The 15,064-nt window shown below is 36.7% G+C and overlaps 1 pseudogene; it reads left to right on the plus strand.

The window, feature by feature from the left end:
* The window catches only part of LOC129296675 (calcium-transporting ATPase 10, plasma membrane-type-like), a 41,123-nt pseudogene extending 26,146 nt beyond the window's left edge, over positions 1 to 14,977 (plus strand).
* The last annotated feature ends 87 nt before the right edge of the window (positions 14,978 to 15,064 follow it).

Genomic DNA, 15,064 nt, shown 5'->3' on the forward strand with positions numbered 1-15,064 from the left:
GATCCATCCTTCTTTTTCACCAACACAATTGGTGAAGAAAATGGTGAGCTATTTTCTTGAATGATTTGAGATTGTAACAGCTCCTTCACCATATCTTCAATAGCATTCTTTTGAGCTGCTGGATATCGGTAAGGTCTTAAATTGACTGGGTCAGAACCTTCTTGCAGAATAATAGGATGGTTGTGGCCCTCTCTCAAAGGGGGGAGAGATTTAGGCTCCTTGAATACATCTGAAAATTCCATCAACACGCCTTGTTCTGATTTTTCAGAACCCTTCTCCCCCTGCAACTGAAAGTAATACCATTCTTCACCCTCCCTTTCCACTAATTTCAGCATAAACATCTGACCTCCAGCTTCTAATTCATTTTCAATCTTTTTAAAATCAACAATTTTACACCCTACAGCTCCTTGAGACTGTAATTTACACACTTTCCCATTATACTAGAAGGTCATGGACAGTTTGTCATAATCCCAATGAGCCTGATGGATGGTTTTAAGCCAAGATAACCCTAGAACCATGTCATAGGTCTTGACTTCCATTATTTGAAAGTCCCCTACGAACTCTTCGCCCTGCATCTTCCACTTCACCCCCTTTAATATCCCATATACTTTCAATTTTCCACCCCCGGCCACTTCCACTTCTGCCACCGGGCCAAAATCACCCTTCCACCCAAGCTTCCTAGCCAAGTCACAGTCCATGTAGGCATGAGAAGCTCCATTATCTATGAGAATTTGTACTTGTCTTCTACCCACATATCCTGTAATTCTTATAGCCGAGGGTCCCACACTTCCTTGTATTGCATGTAGTGAAATTTGCAAACATTCAGAGTGTTCTGGAATGTATTCGAATTTTTCTGGTGTTTCCATGTCTGGATTCATGTCTTCATCAGCTTCCTTGGGCCCCTCCTCTTCCAATTCAATGAGTTGCAATTGCATTTTTTGAGTTTGCGAGCAGATATGATCTTTGGAAAAAGGTTGCCGACAATAGAAACATAAGTTTTTTGCCCGTAATTCCCTTACTTCTTTTGGGGTCAGCGTTCTTGTGTTGCTCGTATTTATTCTTGAAGACCCAGCCCCTGCGTGTGAAGAAACATAAGCAAAAGAAGCTGTCTTGGGTGCGAAAGAAAGAGAATTAGAAGACTGGACCGTTTTACCCTTACTAAAAGAAGACCCATTGCTGCCAGATGGAGTCTTCGCCTCTCTCCACCTAGTCGTTCCCTTCGGTTCGCTTGGATAAGTATCCAAGACACCCCCTTGCAGTCTCGACTCTGAGTTTCGACCCCACTGAAACAAACGCTGTCTCGACTCAGTGCCACGCGTCTTCGTCTGTGCTTTCTGGTGATTTACCTCATGAGTACGTGCTATATTTCTCGCTTCTCGTAACGTTCTTGGCTTGAACATCCGCACTTGGGCTGCAAATTCTTCCTCCAAGCCCGCGGTATACGTTTGAACGAGATACTCTTCTGAAAGTCTGATCTTGCAGGCTATGGCGTCAAACTCATCATCGAATTCTTTAAGGGAACCGGTTTGTCGAAGCTTCATGAGATCTTCCATGGGAGCCTCATAGGTGGGTCCGAACCTCTGCTTCAATTCTTCCACATATTCTTCCCACATCCATCGACCACTTACATCTGATGCTGTAAGTCCTTGATGCCATTGCCATGCCGCAGGTGTGTTATTTATTTGAAAATAGAACTCACACTTCAAGATCCATCTCAAGATATCACTTCTTTGAAATTTGGGAAACTCCATTTTTGTAAAACACGTGCGAGGCTGATACTCCTAGGTTTTGGTTTTGGGTCATCCTCTGCGCTGGTTATGACTGGCCCTTTGTTCATCGGATGTATCAGTACGATCACGTACTATCTGAGCGACTTGGTTGGTGAGAGCTTGGACGTCACTTGGGAGATTAGCCAATCTGGCAAAGGCGTCTTCCAGTACGCGAAGTCGGTCTTCACTATTGTCTGCCATGGTAGGTTGCAATCTTTGTGCTCTTGTTTTAGGCATACAGGCCGAGAACCGCCAGCTCTGATACCACTGATGTGTAGGATAGGAGGAACAAAGAAGAATAGAGAATAGAGAAGGATAGGAAGAGACAAGAGAGATAAGAGAAGAGAGGATTTCTGAATAGTACTCAAGACTTATTATTCAAAGAAAAACATATGGATGAATTACATAGAGTCTGTTTTTATAGGACTCCCTAGGATAGACTAACGGTCTAACGGTAACTAACCGTAGCTGAATGAATTATCCAATTATCCTTTAATTATCTGTTTACACATCAGGATGTGTGGACATATATGTAACGACAAAATTTAAAATGAGCATGTACGTGAAAAACTGGGGGTAGCACCTATTGAGGAAAAAATGGTCGAAAATCATTTGGGATGGTTTAGGCGTGTACAAAGAAGACCGCGGGAGGCACCAGTGAGAAGAGTGGAATATATAACTTTGAACCTTGTTAAGAGGGGTAGAGGAAGGCTTAAGAGAACACTCTTGAAAGTTGTTGAATGTGATCTCTTAATTAATAATATTTCTAAAAGCTTGGTAAATGATAAAGCACAATGGCATCTTGTAATCCATGTAGCCGATCCCACCTAGTGGGATAAAGGCTTGTTGTGTTGTTGTTGTGTTGACTTGTGAAAATTTGAATTTGTATTTTATAACTTGTTGGAAAATATGCTAAAAAGTAAAATCTACAGGGAAGTTGAATGAGATCCAGTTGCAATCCCGGGTTTTCCAGGAAGCAGTATTAGTTTAGGGTTGTTGGGAGATTTATGCATTTAATTTTAAAAGTATAAGATAGGCAAAAATTTTGTATCGTCTTGTGGCTTTACTCACTTGATAATTTGTTACTGATAATTTAACTGTGTTCTGCAGTCTGACTCTCAAGTTCATATACATTGGAAAGGTGCTGCTGAGATAGTACTGGACTGTTGTTCAGCATATTTGGATGCAAAGAACCAGTCAGTAGGGATGGATGAAGAGAAGGTTTGTTAAAGTAGCTTTATATTTGGCTGTCAGATTGAGTTTTGACAAGATTTGTTCTTTTATACCATTTTGGAAAGAGGTCTAAGTGAAAGTTTCGTGGTTTGCAGATGATATATTTTAAAAAAGCTATTGAAGACATGGCTGTTGACAGTCTTCGCTGTGTTGCCATTGCATATAGATCTTATGAAATAGAGAAAGTTCCAACTAGTGAAGAAGAACTTGCTTGCTGGTCATTACCGGAGGATGATCTTGTTTTATTGGCTATTGTTGGTCTGAAGGTATTAAATAACTAATGCTGTCTTATATCCTGATTGTTATGTTGTCTTTTCTCATATTATATTCACTTGGATATGTTTTTATCTAATTTAAAGCTAAAGCTTCCTATTGTGGGGTATGTTTATACCCGATTTAAAGTTAAAGCTCTTGACAGCAGTGTTGCGTATGCTTGGGAGGAAGTAGGAAATTTATTTGTTCGATGTATTTTTATTTACTGTCTCTTACCTAGTGTTTCATACTTCATTGCTATGCTATGCTGCACTTCTATCTTTAAGGTCCTTTCAATTAAAGGGTTGTGTTTCTTTAAACATGTTCGGATTTATTGGAAGTTGAAAATCTGTACTTGGTGGCACGTGTCACTTGAAATATGCCTCCACATGTTAATGTCTACCATTTTGTATGCTGTTATTTTTGTTCTCCTTCATGCATGGAAATGCAGGATCCTTGTCGACCTGGTGTCAAGGATGCAGTGCAACTTTGCCAAAAAGCTGGAGTTAAGGTATTAATTTAATGCTATGATCATGAAAGCATGCCATATGGATATTTGGCCTTCAAGCTTGTTCTATTGAACATGGTTTAAATACAGTTGGAGTTTGAGATAGCGGACTAGATGAGATTATAGTGTTCTCTTTATGGAAACATGAAACTAGCAGTTTGATAGACATTAACCAATTATGTGTACAAAATGAGTAGTTGTTGAAGAGAAATATGGTATTTAACATCTGTTCATTGATAAAACAATGTCTTCTCAAAATTGGTTGAATATGGTGGGTGGATATTCATAATTGCATCACTATCATTGTGCAGTTGATCATTCAGATATATATTTTGATGGAGACTAAAGTAGTAAAAGATGCTTAGTCCTCAACTCTCACATTGAGTACTATGAGATTCTTTTTGGTGGATTCAAGTGTTTTGGTTCCCTATCCCAATTTCCAAGCGAGTGCCCCGCATATTTTGATATATTTGGGAGGGAGGATTGAGATTGAATAGTTGATATTAGATCTTTGTTAAGATTGATTTAGTTTTATTGCTATACCTGTTTTTCCTAGATCCATGTCACTTCTCAAAAAACTATTGGAGAACCTTCCTGAATTATTTCTACTGAACCAAAAATAAGTTTCATCAGAAGTTTTATGCATACTTGGTTGTGCTCAAAATGAGCAGGTGGAGATGCATCACGTTTTTCAGCATGTTCAATTTTACCAAGCATGGTCGTAGAGCCATTTCTTTACATGCCTTCAAGATTGCAACCGCTGATTTTTTAGGATATTGTTATAAGGTTTATCTTATTTTTCTATATCCTGCAAAATAAGGAATTGGTGTAAGAAATGCAATGTGCTTTCTATACAACATTTTGTCTTGGCTTCTATTGAAAATTCACAAAAGTAATAATGGAAGAGAATGATATCAAGGATAAAGCTTTTTCTTTGCAATTTTTATTTTAATTGATTAACCACGTATTCAATTGGTTCTGGTTATTTGGATAATTTATTTGTGGGCAGAGTTTGAATTTTGATACCCCACTTTGGATAATTTTAGTCTAGATATTTGTTTGGTGTTGCTGTAAGCTAGACCTTGATATTTTTGGTATTTGGACATAGTATTAACTGTGATTCCTAGGTGCGGATGGTCACTGGTGATAATGTGCAAACTGCAAAAGCAATTGCTCTGGAATGTGGAATACTTGGTTCATCTGCAGAGGCCAGGGAGCCTAACATTATTGAAGGCAAAAGATTTCGGGAGTTTTCAGATGCAGAGAGACAGAACATTGCGGAAATGATATCGGTATAGTCTAACTACTGTGACAAACCCCCCCCCCCCAAACTCAACAATGCCTAATGTGTTCCATTTGTAATATAAAGGTTATGGGGCGATCTTCTCCTAATGACAAGCTTTTGCTTGTACAAGCCTTGAGAAAGAACGGGCATGTTGTTGCTGTAACTGGGGATGGAACTAATGATGCTCCCGCACTGCACGAGGTGTGCTTGGCTTTTTGTCATTATCTTTGGGTTTGTCCTTGTGTTGTCACAAGTCTTGTTACTATGATGGCAGCACTTGTTATGTTGTACTAAGTATTGTGTAGTGAATGAGCAGTCTGCGTCTCTTATTATTGATCAAGAGAGTCGAATACATATATACAGCAATGGGAGCAGTAATCTCTCCGCAAATAAAGGACCAGAATCAGTCAATAATCTCAAGGGATAATACCCAATTAAAACAGATTCTACCCAATCCCCTAGAATAACAGAATATTAATAGTCAATATTTACATTTAATATTTAATAATTACTAATCTAACCACACTCCCCCTCAAGTAAAGGTGTTCAAAACTGATCCAAACCGAAAAAACCAAACCAAACCGATCCGAACCGAAATGAATAGATCAAAACCGATCACTATTCAAGCTTGCTTCAATTTTTATGACACACAAACTGATTGGTTCAATTTGGTTTTGATTTTGAGATATGGAAACCGAACCAAACTTGAACCAATCTTGATTAAAAATAGTATTTATTTATATAATATGTATCTAATTAAATATATCAGTTCTTTTTAGGATAATATGCAGTTGATATAATATAAGTGGATATTATGACATTGAGAGATGGATATTGGATATTATGTTTTAAATATATATATATATATATATGGAACTATAGGTGTAAGTGTTAATATTAAATAGCATGATATTTGAAATTTTGGATATTTAGTCTCAAGATATTTGTATGTTTGCTACTTGCTATTCGGTGATGAATTTTCTCCATGAAAATTCAAATAGTACATCTAATATAATCATGGAGATGATTAGTTGATCACTATCGTTATTTTGATTTTTTACTATTTGCAATTATAAAATTAATTTGCATTATATATATATATATATATTGGATGACACAAGGAAGTTGATGAGATAATGGAGATATAGTACACTCAAAGCCAATGAAATGAAAAGATGAATAAGATTAATATAATATGAACATATATATATATATATATTTTATCTTTGATTCATTTGAGACCAAGCAAAAAATAAATAAAAATAAAAGATGAACATGTATGCATATGGTATGTGATTAATCAAGGTTTAAAGACTTCTCAATTTCCATAAATATGTTATGATTGTGATTGAAATAAAGCATAAGGTATGCAAGGACCTTTTATACAATAAAAGAGTTAAGAATGCATAAATCAATTCAAAATAAAAGAAATGCAATCATTAAAAAAATGGGAAAAAAGAAAAAAATGAAATAAATTTATTGAAGCTTAATCCAAACCTTAACCAAACCAAACCAAATCGAAACAAAAACCGAACCAAACTAATTTCAGTTGAAACCGATCAAGTTCTACTGATTTTCAAACCGATTAGTTTGGTTCGGTATGGTTTTTGCTTAATACTAAGCCAAACTGAGCTTGTGAACACGCCTACCCTCAAGTTGGAGCGTAGACATTGATCATGTCCAACTTGTGTATACAGCTATGAAATGTTGGTCCATGTAAGCCTTTAGTCAGCACATCTGCAACTTGCAGTTTTGTAGGAAGATAGATGAGGCATGCTATACTTTCCTCTACTTTCTCCCTTATAAAATGTCTATCTATCTCTATGTGTTTGGATCTTTCATGTTGAACAGGATTTAAGGCCACGCTGATTACAGCCTTATTATCATAGTAAAGTTTCAATGGAGGATTAATCTTGACATGTATCTCCTCCATTACACATTTTATCCACAATCCTTCTGAGATGCCTTGGGAGAGAGATCTTAGTTCAGACTCAACATCGCTTTTAGAAACTACCCTTTGCTTCTGACTTTTCTGGGTGACAAGGTTTCCTAATACAAATGAACAATAACTTGAAGTTGATCTTTTATCCTTGTAGGTTCCTCCCTAATCTATATCAGTGTGAACTTTTATTGACCTTTGCTCTTGCCTTGTGAAAAATAAACTTTTACCAAGTATACCCTTTAGATACCTTAGAATTCTAAATGCAGCTTCCTTGTGGCTTTTTCTTGGATCACACATATACTAGCTAACAACACTCACAACAAAAGCTATATCTGGCCTAGTGTAGGAAAGGTAGATCAATTTTCCCACTAACCTGTGATATCTCTTCTTGTCTGCAGGCTCATCTTTCTCTTTATCCTCTTCTAACTCTTCCTTAGGTTCCACATTTGATGCTTCACTTTCTCTTTCCTCCTTGGACTTGCTTTTTACTTTCTTCACTACAATAGGTGTGTTTATTGGTCTACACCCCAATATACCAGTCTCCGTTAGTAGATCAAGGATATATTTCCTTTGAGACACATAGATCCCTTGTTTTGACCTTGCACTTCCATTCCAAGAAAGTATTTTAAGTTGCTAAGGTCCTTTACCTCGAACTCTTTACCTAAGGCATCCTTAATTCTTCGAACCTCCTCTTTATAATCTCCTGTAATGATTATATCATCTACATATACTATGAGAATACACCTCTTCATTCTCCATTGTCACAAACATGGTGTGATCTAAGAGACCTTGCTTGTACCCTTCTGCTTTCAATACTGCACTTGGGGACTGTTTCAAGCCATAGAGTGATTTCTTCAATTTACATACTTGGTTTGTTTGCCCTGTGCTGAAACCTGGAGGTAAAGTTATATATACCTTGTCCTTGAGATCTCCATTCAGGAAATTATTTTTTATGTCAAGTTGATGTAGTGAACATTCGAGGTTAGCTGCCATAAAGATCAAGATTCTAATGGTATTTAGCTTTGCTACAGGAGCCAAGGTCTCTTTGTAGTCTAAGCCATGTGTTTGTGTAAAGCCTCTTGCTACCAGCCTTGCCTTTAACTTGTTTAAGGCACCTGCAGAATCATATTTCAGAGAAAATACCCATTTGCACTCTACTACTTTCTTTCCCTTGGGCAACTCCAATTTATCCCAAGTTTCATTCTTTTCCAAGGCTTTCATCTCCTCCATAACAGCAACTTTCATTTGCGTATGCTCAATGCTTCGTATATATCACGAGGAATCTTCACTTTATCAAGATTAGTCACAAATGTACGAAATTGGTGAGATAAATCATTGTTACTTACAAATCTTCTAATAGGGTACTGAGTACATGACCTGGGTTGCCTTTTAAGAGTAATAGGCAGATCTAGATCATCTACCTCCTCTTGTTTAGACACATCTTTCACTTCTGGTTCGTTTTTCTCCATGTTCTGATTTTTTGGGACCTCTACCAGTTCTGAATCTGGTAGTGCTATTGGCACAACAGCCTCTACATCTCGCCTCTTCATCCTTGAGTAAGTTATGAGTTCTCTTTCCAGTGCTGTACCTACATTATCATTACCTCAAAAGGACTTTTCACTTCAGTTTCTGGCCTAAGAGTCTGAATTTCAGGTGCATGTTTGAAACAAGAGGTTTAGAATGATTTTGAGGCTGTTTTGGTGCTGGAGGTGGTTCTGGCAGGTCTGAAGGTCTATTTTTCTGATTTTCCTCACTTCCCAAAAGCTGAAATTGAAAAATTTGGGAAAAAGGGTATGGATTCAATGAATGTGACATTGTGGCTGATGTACAGTTTCTTAGAAGGATCAAAACATTTATAGCCTTTCTAGGTGGAAGATTAACCAAGAAAAACACATTTGACAGCTTTGGGATCCAATTTGTGAGAATGATAAGAATGAACAAAAGTTGTACAGCCAAAGATTTTAAGTGGAAGATGAGTATCAATATGAGTGATAGAATGAGATTCTTTTAATTTATCAAGTGGGGTAACGTGAGAAAGAACATGGCTAGGCATTAAGTGGTAATGAGTATAGCATCACCTAAAAAAAAAAATTAAGGGACATAATGGGTAGACATGATAGCACGAGCAACTTCCAATGTATCTATTTTTCTGCTCAGCAATACCATTTTGTTGTGGGGTGTTGGGACATGTACTCTTATGAACAGTGTCGGGGTTTTCAAAAATGCATCCATTGACTTATTACAATATTCAGTTCCATTATTTGCATGGCGTACTTGGATAGTGGTGTCAAACTGAGTTTTGATCATGTTATAAAATTCAGAGAAAACAGTAGGAACAATAGATTTCTTAGGTAATAAGTAAACCCAACACAATCTAGTGTGATCATCAATGAAAGTAACAAACCATTTGGTGTGAGTATGATTAGGAACACGAGCAGGACCCCACACGACTATGAGTAATGGAAAAAGGGCAAGAAGATTTATATTCAGAAGATTTGTAAATGTACCTTTGATGTTTGGCAAGTTTACAATTAGTGCAATGAAAGGAAGACTATTTATTGAAATGGAATTCAGGAAATAAATGATATAAATATTGGAAGTTTGGATGACTCATTCTTCTATTCCATAAGATCGTTAAGGTCCTTATTCTTAGAGGTAGAAGCAGTATTGCAACGGATTCTAGACCAAAGATTATTCAGGGTTGATTCATCGAGATAGTAAGGGCTATTATATTCCTTAGCATTGCCAATCATCTTTCTTGATAAGAGGTCTTGAAAAATACAATGAGTAGCACAAAAATGAGCCCAACACTGTGCTTGCTTTGTCAATTTACTAATAGATGATAAGCTGCTTGCTAGGTAAGGAACATGAAGTACATATTCTAACTTCATAAGTTCAAAACAATAACATTCCCTTTACCAGCTACAAATGAGGCAGACCTATTAGCAGTACTGATAGTTTCATTCCTAGCACAAAGGAAAGTAGGAACTAAATAACTTGGAATTTGATGTCATATGATCCGTGGCTTCGGTATCAACAATCCATTTGAAATTACTAGTAGTAGTAAGTAAAGCATAGTTACCTTTGTGTGCTATTGATGCAATGTGACTTGGCTTTTGGTTCTGCATAGTCTTTTGAATCACATTAAGCATTTCAATCAACTCACCTAGCTGATCTTTGTCTATCAAAGGCATTGAGTTGGTGTCACTCTTATAGAGTGTCGTGAGAAGTCTGATATCCTTGTGTCCTTCCCTTTTGAGGCTTCCAATCTGCTGGCTGTCCATGCAAATCCTAACAGGTCTCACGAGTATGCCTCTGTTTCTTGCAGTGTTCACACCAAACCTTCCTTTTTGGCTTCTATGATTAGCATCTGCAACTTTGCTAACAAGTGCAGCAAAGTCTAGAGACGGTGAAGAATTGGGAATAGCACCAGAGAGCATTACCTTATGTCTTGAAGCCTCATGGCATACCTCGAAGAATACTTCTCGTTGAATGAAGTGGTTATTTACTGAGGATACGTCCTCATACATCATCTAATGATTGATGTGACCCAGCAAGGAATTGAAAGACACGTTCATTTTCAATTTGCTCCTTGTAGAGAGTTGCATTACTAGCACCTGACCATTCTACCTCATTCATTAGATCAAGTTTTGCCACAACATAGTGAGCTCTAACCAAAAGCCAGTAACATCTCGTTCACCTTGTTGAATGGTCGATGCCTTCATTTTAAGTTCATAAAGGCGTGCTAAGTCTTTTCCATCAGAATAAGAGTCACACAGCCACCAATATCTCGTGTGCAGAAGGTAAGAACATAAAGCTTTGCTGAACTTTTGGCGTCATCGCACTAATGGGCCACGATGAGACTAGAGAATTATTGGTATACCATCATTGCCTCTCTTCAGTTTTTGACTCATTTGGGATTTTGACAAGCCATCAAGGAGACCCAACTTACCCCTTCTTTAATAGCAAGTTTCACAGCTTGTTCCCATGTGCGATAATTTTTGCTAGTTAATTTCACAGTCACGATTTGCATCGGAGATCTATTATGGTTAGTAGTCAACCCAAAGGGGCCACCGACTTTGTTTGAATCATACAACGAGGACTCATCACTCTGCATCATTGGTGAAGATGAGTGACCACCACGGTGACTCGTCTCCGATGCTCTTTGACTTGTGCTCAATGCAGAATTTACTGGAGTAGCAGCCGGTTTGATAACATGTAGTGAATGAGTGGTTTGCGTCTCTTATTATTGATCAAAGAGAGTTGAATGCATATATAAGGAATGGGAGCAATAATCTCTCCACAATAAGGGACCAGAATTGGTCAATAATCTCAAAGGATAATATCTAATCAAAACAGATTCTACCCAATCCCCTAGAATTGCAGAATATTATTAGTAATATTTACATTTAATATTTAATAACTACTAGGTCTATCTATATATTGTTAATTCTATCTGTTGTGGTGGTGTCTATTTTATCTTTGTCGAGTTTTAATATTATGCAATTATATTATTTATCACAAATCCTTAAATACAACAAGTAGCCTCATCCCACCCGTTTAGTGGGGTTGTTTACATGGATCACATGAACTCGTTGTGCTCTGTCCACAATCAACTCTTCTGACATACCATTAATCAATTGATAACTTCCTTGAGTGTCCTTGTCCTCCCAAATCCTTAAATGATGCTAATGTTCATTTAACAACAGTAAGAAACTTTATTCCAAAGTGAAGTCAGCTCAACAATTCATGTAACATGATTTCTAATTTAACATTTGAGTCTCATGCTTTGATATTTTCATGTTAATTATGTAAAATAGTTTATATTGTCCTGATTGTTCTAGTTTTATACCTTTTGGGGTTTAGGCTGATATTGGTCTTGCAATGGGAATCCAAGGGACAGAAGTTTGCTAAAGAGAGCTCTGATATCATCATTTTGGACGACAATTTTGCTTCAGTTGTGAAGGTTATTTATTTATTTATTTTTACTTTTTCAAATTTGGAGGTAGTTTTCTTTCCAATCCCTATGACTATGCTTCTTAACATATCCACTATATTCCTAAGATGTGGAATTTAAAGTTTCAAATAATAGTGTTCTATGTAGAATATAGGGCTATTGGCTAGCTGTCATATGATCTTGGTTAAATAAGTACTAAAATTGATATTTGAAGCATAACTAGTTTTGGCTATTGTCAACAAATCACAGGTTGTTAGATGGGGGCGATCTGTGTATGCAAATATACAGAAATTCATCCAGTTTCAGCTTACAGTAAATGTGGCAGCTCTTGTAATTAACGTTGTTGCTGCAGTTTCTTCTGGTGATGTCCCGTTAAATACAGTACAGGTTTGCTTTCTATATCCCTTTCACTTTAGCTCTTGCTCACTTGCATATTTAGAAGACGTTGTAATGCTCTTTATTGCTTCCTCTACAGCTTCTCTGGGTAAATCTGATTATGGATACACTTGGGGCACTAGCATTGGCAACAGAACCACCAACTGATCACCTAATGGATCGAACTCCTGTGGGTCGAAGGTCAGAATTTTCCAATCATTTTGAGTAGCTACTCAGTACTTTGATCATAGCAATTGTTTGTTAAATGGTACAGTTACCTAGGCCTCTATATTGGATGCATATCCTTCGAAAATGCTTTTTTGTTATGGACATCAAGCTATTAAAGTTCTTGTCTCAAAATGAAAGATATGATGCGTTTATTCTTGGATAGCTTTGTGAGATGTACATGACAGTAATTGAATGGTTTGCAGGGAACCTCTCATAACAAATATCATGTGGAGGAATTTGCTCATACAGGTAACTGTTGTTTCTCATATAACCACTTTTGTCATCTTAGTTGCATAATTTTTCTTTTCTAGTGCTGGCATTTGCAATTAATTTCAAAGCTGCTGCCTTAACTATTACTGGAGTGTATACCATATCATTTACTGTCCTCTATCTGAATCATCAATGCTTTAGTTGGGTTTTTCAGGCAATATACCAAGTATCTGTTTTGCTTGTACTCAATTTCCGAGGCAGGAGCTTACTGGGTCTAAAGCATGATGAATTCACCCATTCTCTCAGAGTGAAGAACACTTTAATATTTAACGCATTTGTTTTCTGTCAGGTAAGCTTTTTTCGCTATTAATTACTTTGATATTCGGGTTTGTTTTGATGGGGAAGGATAGATTTTATTTATATCTTTTATTGTATTACTAGCAGCAGTAGCAAAGAATTTGAGATTCATGATATTGGTGCAATGATTTTTGTTTTTAGACTTTGATTGAATAACAACCTTAAGATTATACAAGAATGCTTAAAATTTCAGCAAATTAGATAATTATTAAATGGAGTAGCTTTCTTTTGAATCAAAATGTAGAAGTTTAAGGCATTGATGAAATTTACCATACATAATAGAGGGAAAAGTGGTTACTCTTTTTTGTTTTCTTGTTTCGTTATTTTCTATTATTGAAATCATTTAATTCTTTTTGGGTCCCTAAAAAAATCGTTGAATTCATTCTTGATACAACCCCTTCAAATATTTCCTCATGTTACAAGGTATTTGGGTACCAGCCATTCATTTGATTTGCGTCATTAAATATTACTCTACTTAATGAAAGAAAGAGCTTTTAATACAATAACACACACTTTGGGGTTATCAGCTAATTCAAGCATATATTAAACTGGGGTAAGCATCGTTGCCAGGAATGGTTTAGACATCCCAGACTTGTTGGGGTTGGGTGAGAGGTTTAAAATCTTGTTTTTCCACGCATCATCAATTTTAAATGACATGCCTTTTAGAATCGAGACCTGTCAAAAACAAACCTTATGCTTTTCATGTTACATACTCTCTCTGTTAAAAAATGTAAGGCATTTTTTGAGGAGTTGAATATTAAAAAATAGAGCATTTTTAATTTTTCGAGGTGTAATTGTTGTCTTTTTTTCAAAGTGTCCCTATTGATGAATGACTTTATATTTATTGTAGGGTGTTTAATAGGGGTAAAATATAGAAAAATAGGGTTAGTTTAAAAGTAAGTAACTACTTGATTGGGGGGTGAGATTCAATTAAAAATGCCTTACATTTTTGAACAGAGGGAGTATATAAAATGTCGTTCATGTTTACCCATTAATCTGATTGGAAATCATTTATTTACCAAATGAGTCAAGTTAGAAGGGGTTGGTGGGTTGTTCACTTACAGTTCACGCCCCTAATTTTGGAGCCCACGAGTAGTTGTATGGGCAAAGGAAGTTGAAAATGGCTTCCCTCTGTCTTTAAGTTCCACCATTGCTCAATCTTCTAAATGCATTTTATTTTCTTCCAATTTGCATTGAGATGATCACAAAGCAAGTATGCTTTTCAAATTGCAGATCTTTAACGAATTCAATGCTCGAAAGCCTGATGAATACAACATCTTCAAGGGAATCACTAGAAACTACCTCTTTGTGGGGATTGTGGGAATAACTCTTCTGCTTCAGGTTAGTCTCATCACTTGTGCTCTCTCGTTTTGCATTATCAAGGCAAAATCTCAATCCACCATAATATTACTGTTGTTTTCATTATTTTTATTTTTATTTTTTAGATTATCATCATCGAATTTCTGGGAAAATTCACCAAGACAGTCAGGCTTAATTGGAAAATGTGGATCATTTCCGTCGTCATGGGTTCATCAGGTTAGTTGATTATAAAAATGGTCAAAAACCTGTTTTATAAGATTTATGAATAACATCCTAAAAATTCGTGTCAAGCTCAGTTCTTCTGAAGTTGTAGTTACTGCAATTAGCTTTTTTATTTTTATGGGTTTGGGGCTTTGCATTTAGCCAATGGTTTAGTATGATCAGAGGCTTGGGTTTGCGTTATGACCACTTACTGTATTTTCCTGCTTCCCCTTTCTCTGCCCCATCCTTTCAGCTGGCCTCTTGCTGCTGCTGCGAAGTTGATACGCTTGCCTGAAACTCCCGTTGGCCGAGTTTTTCACGGAGATGTTTCCGGCGATGAGCTTCGACAAGAGAAAGTGATAATCCTCCCTGGAAGTTTGGTGACAATACTTGTGCTCTCTCTGTCGCAGGATAGGTAATGGATATA

This window comes from Prosopis cineraria, unplaced genomic scaffold, assembly GCF_029017545.1.
Source record: "Prosopis cineraria cultivar Desert tree isolate PC_DT_omini unplaced genomic scaffold, ASM2901754v1 PC382, whole genome shotgun sequence".
NCBI lineage: Eukaryota > Viridiplantae > Streptophyta > Magnoliopsida > Fabales > Fabaceae > Prosopis > Prosopis cineraria.